This window comes from Diadema setosum, chromosome 15, assembly GCF_964275005.1.
Source record: "Diadema setosum chromosome 15, eeDiaSeto1, whole genome shotgun sequence".
NCBI classification, from domain to species: Eukaryota; Metazoa; Echinodermata; class Echinoidea; order Diadematoida; family Diadematidae; genus Diadema; species Diadema setosum.
In genome coordinates, this window is record NC_092699.1 from 17,631,427 (window position 1) to 17,647,576 (window position 16,150).

Sequence of the window (16,150 nt, forward strand, 5' to 3'; positions counted from 1 at the left end):
TCACCCCATAAAATAACTATTTTCAGTTTTCAGTTGACATGATGCAACCTAGGAGGTGCCAGGTAAAAATGGCAGGGGTAAAAATGGCAGAGGTAAAAATGGCAGAGGTAAAAATGGCAGGGGTAAAAATGGCAGGGGTAAAAATGGCAGGGGTAAAAATGGCAGAGGTAAAAATGGCAGGGGTAAAAATGGCAGGGGTAAAAATGGCAGATGTAGAAATGGCAGAGGTAAAAATGGCAGAGGTAAAAATGGCAGAGGTAAAAATGGCAGAAGTAAAATGTCACAAGTAATGAGAGCGATTTCGTCAGATATAAACGTATGAAGAGGTTTTGAATGATAACCTAGTCAGAGCAAACTGTATTTATCGAATTATCAAATCCAAATTGCAGATTTGAAGATTATTGATTTAATTATGTTTTAAAAAGATTAGAACACTCTCATTTTTCTGAGTTTGATTCAAGTGCAGTGGCGTAATCTGTCTGTTTGCAGAGAAATAATAAACCAGCTAAGAGCCTAGTAGGCCTATGGGAAATTATTTATATTATTAATTATTATTATTATTATTGTTACTATTATTATTATTATTATTATTATTATTATTATTATTATTATTATTATTATTATCTAACATTATAAGGGGGTTCCAGCAATGCTGCAAAGCCCTTAAACAGTATAATCCTACGTTGTTTCGCCCAATGAAGTTATCACACACACACACACACACACACACACACACTCACACACACGAACCCACTTTTGGTATAAACATATACGCAGATACATACTCTCACATAATATACACACTCTTACACAAACGAATTCCGCTCACGTCCAGGCTAGTATATTGTCATTATTTTTCATTTTTTGAACTGTTTAGTGTAAAGAAGTGAAGGAGACATAGTCGAAGCAAACCGCTAATTTTTCACTTGTTCAATATTATTTTCTCACATTCAGGTTTCGTATGAGCCTATTAATTTCACAAGGCCTGATCACGACATAATGTAGAAGTAAAAATACAAAACGCAAAAAAAAAATGCAGCAGATGTATCGGCAGACATAAGTAAGCTCTTGCAAAATATTTTATTACGTTGTTCAAGTATCACATGGCGCAAAAACAAATATTAAAGCTCTTGCAAAATATTTTATTACATTGTTCAAGTATCACATGGCGCAAAAACAAATATCTCGAAGTTTAATGAACACTTGTCTTTGTGGTCACTTTACAAACTTATGCCTACTACAAATGGAGACGAACTTTAGCAATAAACTGTTCTAGTGAGAGTAAAAACTGATAGTTTGCCATGGGATTTCTTTCAATCATTGTTGAACGAATCCGCAGGCGAAAAAATGTAAATGTTTGATGCCTTTCAAACTTAGCTGTTGCTCCAAAGTCAGATTCCATTATGTTATCAACATGTTGTGTTGCCAAAGATTGGTAGATTCAGCCACCGAAAATGACGTTGTTCCCTCGTTATACAACAACAGTAAGAAAATCCAATCCAATCCCATCCAGGTAGATTGAAATCACCGCCTATGACTACCATGATCGCGATTCAATTTACACAGGGATCGCTGAAGCTCTGCAAGACTCTCTTTACATGTGCCGCGGGGAGAAATGTAACACTGCCCTTTTAAATTTCTCCCAGTGGTAACAGAAACAGTAAAAGATCCCTGCCAATTTTTCACACCTGCATGTCTGTTATCAAGCAATTTTATTTTCAGAAGTTTGCACATTTTTTTAAAATACTTATTAACATAGTATGGACCTACCAGATCTAAAGTAAGTTTGATATTTTACTGACAAGATACCTGTAGAGCTGTATAGTGGTTAATATGTCCATTTTCAGGTGTACCGAGGCTCATCTTTTTACTGATATAATTGGATTGTTGACTGGCCGAGCATTTTTCAAGTTACATGAGTGTCCCATATTTCTCCCCGTGTCCCATTTCTCCCCGGTCTCCCCCGTGCTTTATTTCAGGAGAAGGCACGAAAAGCGCGTAATGCGAGAAAGGTGTCAGAAACGTGAAGAAAAAAAAAAAGAAATCTTCCTCGTCCTCTTGCATTTCAACGACTAAATTCTTATCAATGGCATTCTTATCTCTAGCATTTTGACCACTGACATTTCGACCACTACTGACAACTTACCTCTGACATTTTAACCACATAATAATTTACCTCTGCCATTTTTACCGCTGCCATTTTTACCTCTGGCATTATTACCTCTGCCATTTTTACCTCTGCCATTTTTACCCTGCCATTTTTACCTCTGCCATTTTTACCTCTGCCATTTTTACCTCTGCCATTTTTACCTCTGCCATTTTTACCTCTGCCATTTTTTCCCCTGCCATTTTTACCCCTGCCATTTTTACCTCTGCCATTTTTACCTCTGCCATTTTTACCTCTGCCATTTTTACCTCTGCCATTTTTACCTCTGCCATTTTTACCTCTGCCATTTTTACCTCTGCCATTTTTACCCTGCCATTTTTACCTCTGCCATTTTTACCCCTGCCATTTTTACCTCTGCCATTTTTACCTCTGCCATTTTTACCTCTGCCATTTTTTCCCCTGCCATTTTTACCCCTGCCATTTTTACCTCTGCCATTTTTACCTCTGCCATTTTTACCTCTGCCATTTTTACCTCTGCCATTTTTACCTCTGCCATTTTTACCTCTGCCATTTTTACCTCTGCCATTTTTACCTCTGCCATTTTTACCCCTGCCATTTTTACCTCTGCCATTATTACACCGAACCCTCTAGGAGATGGGCAAGCACTTCAGTTATCTTTAGTAAAGCAATAATCCTGATAGATGAAGAAAATTACAAGGAATATTATTCATTTGAATTTTTGTTTATCAAATACAACGCATATTGTTAATTCCTTTGACCTCCTACTGAGAATTGCATCAACCAACAGGGGTTTTCTGAGTTAGGCCTATAAAATCATTTATGCCTTCTTGAGTCAGTATACATTGTGCTGGTTTTATAGTACATAGAAAATGACTTCAATTTTCTTTTTTTTTTTTTTTTTTTTAAGTGAAAATAATTGTTGCGTGATTTCAAGGAAACCAAATTGTTCGTATCACCAAACAAAGTTTAACAAGCTTAACGAGACATTAACAAAGGTGTCATGTTTTGGAAGTCTGGACGTGCAGGTTTGAATTCAGGTAACAACAACAAGAACAACAAAGAAAAAGAAGAAGCTAATTGTAGAGATTGATAGCAAGGTCTAGGTAGGACAATATAGTCAGCCACTAGCTCGATACAAAGATGTACAGGTTGATATGCGTAAGGAATTCACTACAGTTCAGAGGAATTGAAAGAATGAGTCTGAAGTCTGCATGGGTATTTCATAAGCCCGATGTGTGAGCACAAACACGAAGTAACAACAAACTTTCCACATAATGAGCTCGGTTATAGCGCCCTCTTACATCATAGCCACGGTACTTTTGAGGTACGGTAAACGATCGAAAAAAAAAAAGAAAAGAAAAAGAAGATCGATAGGTAGTATAATTATAATAATAATATTACAGTTTGATTATGATTGAGATGCTTGAATTCGGTCTTCCTAGGCACTGACGGTGTGTGTCATCAAAATAATATTTTATCTGTAATACATGGTAAAATACAAATGGAAGAATAGAGCATTGCTCTCTTAATTTCTAGGATTTATTTTTAAGTCCTAAGGATTTATTTCTTTAAGTCCTAGCGGACTGTAGATACGGACAAAACCTTAGGACTTAAAAGTAAGTCTTAGCTAGGATTTAAAAATTTAAGTCTATGTTCGACTTAAATTTCAAGTCTATAGGATTTATTTTTTAAGTCTTATTAGATTACATTTAAATCTTTCTTAGACTTGTTTTTAGAATAAATCCAGCTTGGATTTAAACGATAAAAGACTTATTTTAAGCCTTCCTTGGATTTATTTCAAATAAATCCATCATGGATTTAAACTCAGACTACTGAAAATGACAGCCAATTGATGCACTTTCTTCACATGTAAAGGTCTATTTATTTTAACAAAATCAAACTGATGCATTTTTCACAAACATCGATAAGTTACAAAATATAGAGATGATTGTCATACACATGTAGGCTCCAGAAAAAAATGAAATACGACATGATGAAAACAGAGCATATTTTGCAATAGTCTCAGATGGTCACATCTTCACATTCATGTTACTGATGCTTCTTTCACTGTGTTCTGTAAACAAGTTACTAGACGACTGGAACCTTCATTGCCAAATAGATTACTTTTTTCACTTTTTTTTTTTAAATCTTGCAAGATGACTCCATACGACTTGATTCACTTTCATTTTATGTATTTCTTTCCCTGGTGAGCATCGTTAAGTCGTAAGATGGAAACTATGAACAAATGTAAGATTATATATGAATTCTAATAACTTAAATTTTAGAAATGATGCTGTGTAATAAACAATACAGCCTCCATTAAGTTGACGTTTAGATTTACACGCTTTGTACGTCCCATGCATGCAATTTAAAGAATTATTTGATTTTTTGGAATGATGCATAGTATAAATTTAATCAAGAGGGAAGTAAAGGCCAAAATTAGTGTAATCAAATTAGAAAAGAGAAGAAATTTCCCTACACAGAATGGTGTAAAGACTATGAAAATCAGCTACGAAATAAGGAAGATATGCCTCTTTTCAATTTCACACATTTCCAGAAAACAGATCTTGTCCAGTCTTTATGAACGTCCACATGAGGGAATTGATGATGTCATTCCTTCAAAATTTTTACACTTTCCACCTGCATGTATTTGCATATTCATACGGACTAGTCAAGAAATGTTTTCTGAAAACGTGTTACATTTCCTTATTTCTTACCAGACTTCCCTAATTTTTCCACTATTCCGTAGGGAAAATTTACAATTGAATCCAAACTGTATTACATATAACAGTAGGGAGCAAGATCTATGTAAACTCTGAAGTAAATTCACCTTAAAACATTAAGAAGCTCAAATAACAGTTAACATTCTAAACTTACTTCTAAAATTCCTTGAATATCGATTGTCTGAAATGGATTTACATAAGTACATTTCCATACTGCATTTTGGTAGACAAAATGTTTGACAAAAGAATATACAAATTCCTGCTTAATCTATTGATATTTAAGAATCAATCTCAACTGATGACAGGGAACCATCTCAAGAGACTGTTCAAGTGAGATGGACCACTAGTTTCTTAATTACTTTGATGTCATATCTCGTAACAAAGCACTATGTTGAAGTGATGCAATCTGAATTTTTAACTAGAATTATCACTCATTGTGATTAATATACCCCCACCCACAATTGAGGGAATTAGCTCAACCAGGATTATTTTTTCTTACTTTTTAATAAAGAAAAAAAATACCATGGCAATGCACTGTTCCACCTCTCAAATCAATTGCTCAAAAACTGAGTGAGCAAGATAGATAAACTGACGATTTCTATGGTTTTTACTAAAAATTGTGTAACCATGGCAACACAATGTTGGACATTAAGAAAAAAATGAAGTTTGCACAACTATAGGCCCTATATCAGAGCCGTCATATGTGCCAAATTTCAAGCTAAATGCTAAAAGGGTGAGGGGTTTAGTTGAATTCACATTAGTGTATCATTTTCATGCAAAATATACTGTTACCATGGCAACACATTTTCCACACTGACAAAAGATTTTTTGCACATCTAGGTAATGTAGAGGTAACATGTGCCAAATTTGAAGCCAAAATGCTCTAAACAGAGACAGGAGAATCGAAATGTTTGTATGATTTTCATGGAATATGCACCGTTACCATGGCAACAGATTGTTTAATGATGAAATATGAAGTTTGCATATTTCTGAACTACAATGGTTGCATGTGCCAAATTTCAAGCCAAATGCTCAAAGACTGAGGGAGTTACCTGAATCCAAAATATTTTTGTATGATTTTCATTCAAACTATGTTGTTACCATGGCAACACAATGATCAACAATGACGAAAGGTTAAGTTTGCACATGTACGTACCATAGTGGTCAGGTGTGCCAAATTTCAAGCTAAATGCTCAAAGACTGAGGTTGTTACATGAATCCACAATATCTTTGTATGTATTTTAGTGAAAAGATGCTGTTACCATGGCAACGCATTGTTCACCGTTGATGAAAGATTAAGTTTGCACATCTATATGCTAAAGTTGTTGCATGTGCCAAATGTCAAGCCAATTACTCAAAGAGTGAGGGAGTTAACTGAATCCACAATATTTTTGTATGATTTTCATTCAAAATATGCCGTTACCATGGCAACACATTGATCGACACTTACGAAAGAATACGTTTACACATTTACATACCACAGTGGTCTTTTGTGCCAAATTTCTAGCTAAATGCTCGAAGACTAAAGGAAGTTAGCTGAATTCACAATATTTTTGTATGTTTTTTTTTGGTTTAAAAAAAGCTGTTACCATGGCAACGCATTGCTCACCACATTGTTTCCATATCTATATACCATAGTGGTCATGTGTGCCAAATTTCAAGTCAAATGCTCTAAATTTGTTTAAGGTGCCCATCTGAATCTATCCTTCCTCGTGGGTTCAAGCACATACTTTGGCTGGAAAACCAAAGTTTATTTCTTTATAAATAGAGAGTTTCATATTAAAGTGTTTAGCCACAATGTCATAATGAAAATAGCAACAAATCAGCGCTCAATAAATGTGATGGACAATGGCTCAACAACACTGTGGGAGTGATGAAAATTAGGTAATCGTTGAATAATTACAAAATTGTTCAGGGAACTTAAACTTTCTTCTTTCAATTTAAATCAATGCGGATCTGGCATTACTTTTTTTTTTTTTTCATCATCAACCAGACATAATATACAGAAAACAAGCCAAAGATGAACAATAAATAAATTGAAACTGGACATGTATAAAAACTTGAAATATTGTTTAAATGTTCACGTAGCAATGCAAATGCAAAAGTGAGGCACACACATACATGATAGCACCTCTAAAGGAAACATTGCGGCATTAACTTTCCTTATTGTGTTATTTTCATTTAAAAATGCACACAAAAAAAAATTACAAGGAAACTTTACTACAACCAGGGCATGACAGACATGCTTCTTGTGTGCATGGATTTGTAGCTCAATATAAATGGAAAAGTGAGGCACACATAACATAACTCAATATCCATGAGTCAAACATTATGCATGATAGTATCTTCAAAGGAAACATTGCAGCATTTTACCTGTGTTACTTTGATTTAAGAATTCACCGAAAATTAAGAAGACTTTGCTGCACATCAGGGCAAGTCAGATAGGCTTCTTGTGTGCATGGGTTTGTGGCACAATGTCGGAAAATCTTACTAGCATCATACACTGACGTGTTCTTGAAGTTCGTGGCTAATGCCCAGAACGAAGCCCTCACTCGGGATTGTAGCAGTACATGAATATGCCGCCACAAAATCAAAGAATGCTTCAAGCACCCAAGCATATTTGACGATGAAGACACAGTGGGCTTTAAAGAGTCTGTCAAATTCTTGCTTCCGGTCATCTCCAGCCTGGACTTAGTATGGTCTTGTCCAGGATGAGAAAATACTGGATGTACGTCTAGTCACTCCCTTATCTGACTAAGCAGGGCTGGCTGAAGGTGGCATCTTTAGCATCACTGAACTTTGCGCTTCTCGCTCGTGATGTATACGTTTCGCGCGGATCAACTTGGCGTTTCCTGTTTGTTAGGGCTTTCAGGTGGGAGAATCTCCAGATCAGAAGATGCTTGGGGCTGGGGTTGGAGTCTCTGCATCAGCAATGCCATGAACATTGGTTCCTACCTGAAAAGAGATTAAACATGTATAGCAGTACTGATATTTCGAACTAAATTTCACTTGAATCGTTTGAGCAAATGACAAAGGCTGCAATTATTATCAAATAAACTTTGCATCACATAGAGGGAAGTTAAGTTCTCAGTGAGAGGGCACTCTGGAGGGAAAAAAATATTAAAATATAATTTTACATATTGATCTTAAATACAATGTACTAATAACATATTCATCACATAACTTTTAGTTTGTGATGTACAAGTAAATATTTCTGATATATTTCGGAACATATTATTTTAAAACATTTTGTCTCACTGATCTGGTAAACCTCAAAGCCTTGAAAAAAATTCCCAGAAATCAGATTACTTTTTGCCATCATCGGGGTGGGGCCTACTTGATATTTACATGTTCCAGACTCATAAGATATTTGATGTACATATTATTACAAATCAATAGAAGTCAGCATGCATTTTTAATCCGTAATTTAATGAATTTAAAAGAAAACTGTCAAAACACGGTAGATACCCCTTCACAATACTCATTGCTGAATGTTCTAAAGTTTGTTTGAGAAGAATCGCTTCAAAAACACTGATATATCAGAGAAGAAAACTTTGCATTTCTCACGACAGCATGAGAAATTCAGATTTTTAAATTCCACCTGTTACTGAGTACATGCAGATTCTACACGAGTCTTGCTTTGTAAGATACGAAGCTCAAATATTCTTCTCTAAACATGAGCTGGTACTTAGAAGCCCAATGAAACATGCATATTGATAATTCTCAAAATTGGAAGCTCAGTGATTTGATCATGAACTGATTTCAAGTCTATAAACATTAAGCATATACATATACTGTACTTACAGGCACATAGTCATTCTGCACCAGGTACTGCTGGGCATCCCTCGGGAGCATAAGAGGTCCTCTCCCTTTCTTCTACATGGGGATGTTGGGTCTGTGAAGCATCGCTGCAAGTAGTGACATTCCACAAAATTCCTATAGAATGGAACACAATACAATTTTTTTTTTCAACTTTAAGTATTTCACCCATTCTCTTTAACATATTAGATATGACGTATTGTATCAGCTCTGACAATCCCTAACATTCAGTTTTCGACTTATTATCAATATCAGTCTATGAAGAGCAAACTCGTGCACATTCACTTTCCTGAAATGTGTAATAGCAATGAAGCATAAACAAATGAGTAAGTTTTACTCTTACACTTTGGACAGAAATTGTTCCAGTAATTATAATCAATGCCACAAGATCTATGAGGATTGGCGGAAGGACTTACTGTCTCCATCCATGTCTTCACATCTTCTTACGATGTCTTGCAACTAAGGGTGGTTTCGCTTGGCAAGTGCAAGATTCTATTGACATAAAATGGCCCCCATCTGTTCACCATCTCCTGCACTTTTCTCGGTACAACTGGGCAAAGTCCGCATTGATCTGAAAATAAACACAAAAACTGTGAAATATCAGTGATAAGGAAGTGGAAAATGAAAAACAGAAACGCTTGACAAAAAAAAAAGGAAGAAAACAAATATGCTTCGGGGTATAAACGGTCGTCATAGCCACACTTCTAGATTTTTATGTAATTAATTATTTCTTATTGGTCTCAAGGGTTGTATTTCATGCTGGAGGAAAAAATGAGACCGATATCTCTGATTTTTATTTCAGATGTTATCGTTAAAATCAATTTTTAGAAATACCAGGGATGTCTTGCATATCTAAACACCAAGAAGGGATAGTCCTGACAGAGTACTCCTTGGAGTACAAATTATACAAATAACAGGTAATTTTCATTCCCTTTATCTTAAAAAATATTAAAAGTAAAAAATAAAAAAAGGCCTCATATATTGTAAAACTTCACTACATTCTCTCACTGGTGTATGTGATGCTTAATGCATACATCTCAGCCAGAAGTGTAGATCTGTAGAATTTTTAAGTCTAGATCCTTCTACTCAAACACAGATCACCACATTGATTATGCTACAAAGAGAAAGACTGGAGTAGATTACCTTTATCCAGGTGCGAAATCTTGTTCCATTGCACGAGTTAATTCCATACATTATTTGTTTCATACAACGCCTTCAACAATAACACTAACAGACTTACTAGTTCAAGAAAGAGTCTTGAATTCAGTGCAGAAATGGCAACCATAAGGCCTAGGTGTCCAGGCCTACTACTGAGTGGTAGTAATAATAGTAGAAGTATTTTCATGGAATGCAAATCAGTAGCACATTCACATTACATACACATGTACGCAGCCGAGTGCAAGTAGCATTGAAGTTGATTATTCCAGTAAAATGAGTGACATGATGCACGCTTGATAGTAAGAGTGTTGAGTGCACACACCAAAGGTAATTGTTCATTTTGACATCAGACTCAGTAGACCTAGTCATGCAGTGGAACAGAAACTGTTTATTAATTGTAGACCCCCTATTTTAATATGGGAGTCAATAGAAATTGGTGATGTCAGCCAATATGGCCCATGCGATAGAAGTTTTTAAAGTTCAGAGCTTGACGCCACTGCACTGGCATTGCAACATTGGCGCCCTAAACCCTGGGGCGCTCATCACACAGGGGGCTTCGTGTTTGGGCTGGTCGCAGTTCTATTGTAGCGCCCATAGGCCTATAGGGTCTACGTACTATTGGTGGCCTAAACACAACGTTAAAAATAAAACCCATCTAACAGCATATGCCCTACATTTTATCACAGCATAGGGCATGATAAGGCCTAGAACTGTGCCTTTCTACGTAGAAATTGATAAATTAAACCTTACAAGAGTGTAGGAAGGGGTGAACTGACACTAACTTGTTACTGTTACTCAGTGTTAGACGACAGTTAGGCCTACGCTACAGTAACTATACACAGCCCAGTCGCCGCGCGTAGCGTATTAACAGCGTCTGGTCGGGCTAACGCTACAGTAGCCTGTTATGCCCATAGCTTTACCTTTCAGTCAAGACACCAACATCGTAAATCATTAGGTAGAATGGGCGCTTTATAAGAGTCCCTGTATTATTACACTTGTACTTGCAGTTTCACCGAAATAGAGCCCCCACAATACTAGTATAACGTTAGCCTTCATGTAACTTGTTACAATGTTTGGATAGACACACTACTAATTAGCCATGAACAGCTAACGTTAGCACTGGCGCTTCAGGGATGGACAGCGCTGTATAGACCCTACAGCGGCAAGGCTCAAACTCGCCAAAAATGTAGGGCGGTTAGTGCACATCTTAACATCTTTTATCTTTGGTTACTGAGTCCCAGAGTTATCAAACACATTCTTAAGCATTCATACAGTAATATGCTCACCTTTAAGCAACTTGGTCAAGCTTCCGTCAGATCATGCCCTCAAAAAACTCCGGCCTGCATGACTTCTGCCTTCAAGACCAACTCAACTGTTCGAGTCAATAGCGTTTGTTTGCAAACATGGTAGGTACAAGTACATACACATATTGTGCACTGAATGTGTGTGTGTGACTCGACTACGCTATCTAGCATCGCATGAAGCAAAGTGACGGCCAGCGCCAATTCCGGTTTTAGGCGGTTCAAGATAGCGCATGACGTCATTTACAAGTCATCTGATTGGCTGAAAGTTTAAGTCCTTGTTAGATTTAGATTGCGAACAGCTTCGACACTCAAATTTTAATCGAAGCCACCTAAAATAAGTCTTAAAGACTTAAAATATTTTAAGTCGTAAGAAAGATTTAAAATTTAAGTCCTAGAAATTAAGAGAGTGAGTATTTCACTTGTGTCATAAAGGAATATAAACAAAGAACATGGAAAATATTTACAAGATCACTGTAATAATGTAACAAGTATATAGGACTTTACATATCACACTACTTTTCCGACACCCTTTTCCAGTTGGATAGGATTTTGATGTCATCTTACATTATCATCGGGATTATCGGGATATAACGTCATTATGGTGTTTCACTCTTTGTTGGATGGGAAAATAACCTGCATTCATATTAGATAGACGTTTAAATTTCTGTCCCTCTCTCTTTCTCTCTCTCTCTTCGTCTATGACGTTTGTGTCTTTCAAGGGTACATCATTCCATTCATTTTTGTTCTTCTCCGCCTCTCTCCTGATTTTTCCCTTTAAGAGTGGAAGCTATTATTCATAATGAAACAGTTACTATGAATAGGTTAAAGGGATGGTACAGTATTGGTGGAGGCGAGGATTAGGCTTTCAACTTTTTGTGAGATACCAAGAAACGACTTATGAAATAGAACAGATCATACCATTCTAAGACGAATTCAAGGTTTATTCGATGAAAATCGGGTTTGTAATGGCTGAGATATCCATAAACAAAGTAAAATAAAGCTGGTCACTCATTAGTTTGTTTGTTTTATTCTCCTTCCCCATCTCGGAATATCGCTCTTGAACAAGATCTGATTTGTATAGATATGGTAACCTAATGTTCTGCCTTTTTTGTTCTTTTTTACAATTCCTATACACTGTTCAGTGATTGTGTTATTCTAATCAAATTAATTGTTGTAAATAGTGTGATTCTGTATAATCTTTTTCAATAAAACATAAAAAAAGAAACACATTCCAGAGAGATACAAAAAAAAAAGTAAAATAAAGCGATCATACTAAAAGGTGGGTCCCACCTTTTAGGATTGCTCTATTTTGCATGTCTCGGCCATTGCAAAACCTATTTTCATCAAATAAACGTTGAATTCCTCTTGAAATTACATGCTCTTTCATATTTCATAAGGGTTTTCTCATTATCTTGCCCAAAAATGTTAGAAACCTGAAGTTAGGTCTCAACCAAAACTATACGATCCCTTTAACGAAGTCAACAAAGAGTACGTACCAATGTATAATGACACAATATTAAAGGACAAGTTCATCTTCATATACATGTGGATTGAGTGAATGCGGCAATATCAGTAGAACACATCAGTGAATGTTTTGGGAAAATCTGACAATCCGTTCAAAAGTGATGAAATTTTAAAGTATCTGCGTAGTCACTGCTGGATGAGAAGACTACTATACAATGAATGATGTCACATGCGTACAACAATATAAGGAAAATAAAAAGAGAATTTCACAAAACTTCACTAAAAGTTGTAGATTTCCTCGACTTGTCACTGACGTATTTTCCTCAAACTCTCAATGGTGTGTTCTGCTAATATTGCTGCATTCACTCAATCCACATGTCTGTGAAGGTGGACTTGTCCTTCAGCTCTGCTCTCTTTCTTCGTTCTTTGCGTGCTTTGAAAGCATTCATTCTGAGCCATGAGTATAGCTTCTCCTCTCCTCTTTCTGTTTCTCTCTATCCCTCTTTCTATCAATATATTTTCAGCTAGTTTGCCCCTTCTGTCCGTCTGACTGGAGCGAATCAAATCAGATTGAATTTTGTTATTTAGGCTCTAATGTACGATATGGAAATTTATACGTGTACATGATTGTCTCTTCTCTCTATTATACCAATGCATTTCTTTGATGGAATATATTCTGTGTCACAGTCCCCTTCTACGTACACGTTTACTTGTACCGTACTGAGGGTGGTTTCATCATTAAATAGTTAGCTACATCATGTATTCACCCACAAATCTTGTTTATAGTCATTATTATCATGACACGATATGATGTATCGAACGATTTCTTATCTTTTATTTGTTCAGTGTTTTATTGATAATTACGATGAATCAAATGTGATATTATATTGATCTTTATTATGTGATATTGAGTGACACAGTCATGAGGGCTCAACCCCCCCCCCCCCCCGCCCCGGGTAATAGTAAACTATACTTTACTTTTGTGAGCACTGGCCCATGTGTCACTCCATCAATTTTATACATGTATATACCCTGATGTATGTTACATGACATCATGTATATCGCAATTGTATGGCAAAATAAATGAATGAATAAATAAATAAACAAATAAATAAGTAAATCAACAATAATGATAATAACTCGTCAGAATAGCAGGAAAGGTGGTGACAGTAATTTATAGCACGACAAAATACAACTTGAAGTGAATTTCTGCTTCACGTCCATGTTTCTGCTAATCTGAATAAACGATAGTAAAATCAGACGAAGGTTGACGAAAAAGTTGAACAAGAGCATCCAATTCTCACTGATCCACGAAGTAGGCCTGTGCATCTTTTTGTGTTATAAAATGGGCCAGTATTCGGTAAATTTATGACTTTCAATGTACAACCATTTTCTCCATCATTGTGTCTGATACACCTACTGCACTATAGACTTGAGCCACTAAGTGCGTTCGGATTTTACCGGATGTATGACTCAGTGTGGATCAGTAAAAATCAATGCATGACAATTGACCAATCAGATTGCAGAGATTCTAAAGCCCATTTTATAATACGTTTATAATGATCCTTCATTTTGACATGGCTTCACAGCCTAATATTGCGTGATTATATTTTGATACTGAGAACATGTATATTACTTTTTCAAAGTACTGAGTGTTTAATATACATATTATATATATATATATATATATATATATATATATATATATATATATAATATATATATATGACTCCTAAAACCATGTGGTGGCAGCAAACCAAATCTTAGACAAAGGATATATATATATATATATATATATATATATATATATATATATATATATATATATATAATTACAATAATCATACTTATGCTCTTGTGTTGAAATTAAAATAAATAAACGAAATACAAGGAGAAAAAACATTGATATTGGTCGTAATATTGAGGTGATGTAAATATCAAAAGAATCTAAGCTCACATCAAATCAATGCATTCTTGTAACTATAGCTAGTATCGACGGCATTAGATGGGAGAAGAATCAAAGACAATGCAAGAAAACTAAAAAAGTAGATTTTTGTGTGAAAGCAGTATGAAAGTTGTGAGGTAATCTAATGTGGTCTCATTTTCAGGGGAGTTTGCGCCAAATATTTTTCGGTTATTTTTCGGTTAAGATTTCATTAATCTTTGTCCGATTTTGATAGAGATTGCGCATTTGAGTGAGGACTTGGTGTGATGCTGAAAGGAAGGACGAATGACGTCGTGTGAGAAGGACACTAAATGTTGGAAGAAGATGTCATGTTGACACAGTCCACATTTGATTTATTATCTTATTGTTTGTTGATTATTGTTTCGTTTATTGATTATCGACCAAACTGTTCTGTAAACATGCTTATATATCTAATGTAACTCGAATGCAGTCTGTCATTCCCTTAATTGATCAGTATACTATAGGCCTACATCATACATGTCAGTATCGTTGCTATAATCCACAGTGGTCTAACCGGACCGGAGGTAAGACTACGTACGTTATTGTGAAAGGGTCTCGTGACCACTTCAGAGGTCACATGATGAACAAAGTCAGGAAACCATAAACACACTCCCTTCGTACGCGATTTTGGTGCGAGTTGCATGACCGCAGTACAAAACGGTGCGGCAGTCCGAACGTCGCGGGATCGCGGGACTTGTCCGTTGTTGACTGGCAGGGGCCGGTGTCTGTCGTACGGAGAGAACCAACAGACAGCTAGCTATACTGTACTCCATCTCCTCGTTTGGGCCGCAGAAGCACGTAGGGACTTGTTTTATTGCTGTGGCGTGTAAACTTGTTGTCGAAGTTCAGCCCAGGGGCAGATTCCAGGAAAGGTAAACATATCATCGGATTATTACGGATTGAATTAATGTTTGAATTGAAGTGATTATTACTTTGAATCAATGTGAGTAAAGACAGAGAGAGTGAGAGAAGAAAGCAAGAACTCGACGGACGAGAGTGGTGGCGGGCCAGTACGTTCAGTATACATACAGTACAGTACCAGTGCAGTGGCAGTACTACACAGTACGTAGTAGGTCAGTAGGTTTCTGCTAGAAGTCACTCTTTTAATGTAAACTGCAAACGCGTAGTACAGTACCAGTAAACTTGACATCACTTCTTCAGAGAGAGTAAAACTACACTGGATCTAGTTTCACAACAGTACTTGTAGTTTGCTTATATTATAAAATGTTGTTGTGAAGATTCATGTTCTATGTTAGAATGTAGTTAAGGTCTAGGATGTTTAATTAACTGGAGTGGTAGGACTACGGTTAGATCTAGTGGTGGTTATGTTTATTTTTTCCCTTTTGTTGCTGTTTCGATACTGCTCTGGATCTTTTCACGAGCATAGCCTTATAGCATTACTCACAAATGCCAAAGAAGATGAAAGTTCCACTATGTCGCATCTTCAACACACACAAGTAATGAAGTATTGAGGTAGATATCATTCTGGAGTTGAATGGCCTTTGGAGCTCTTGTCCACGTTTTAAAAAATAAACTGCCATGACAAGTTGGTCCTACTACTAGTATAACTACTTCTAACTAGTGCCTA

At 36.2% G+C, this 16,150-nt stretch overlaps 1 long non-coding RNA gene across 2 annotated transcripts; it reads right to left on the reverse strand.

Annotated features, from left to right (window-relative positions):
- Positions 1 to 6,852: 6,852 nt before the first annotated feature.
- Positions 6,853 to 11,216, reverse strand: LOC140239126 (uncharacterized). Of its 2 annotated transcripts, XR_011901953.1 has the most exons (4): positions 11,115 to 11,216; positions 9,087 to 9,241; positions 8,656 to 8,787; positions 6,853 to 7,806 (listed from the first exon to the last, which is right to left on the reverse strand). It is a non-coding gene; the product is annotated as an uncharacterized lncRNA (long non-coding RNA). The 2 variants fall into 2 exon arrangements; XR_011901952.1 differs by lacking the exon at positions 11,115 to 11,216 and having other exon boundaries at positions 9,087 to 9,421.
- Between the last annotated feature and the right edge of the window lie 4,934 nt (positions 11,217 to 16,150).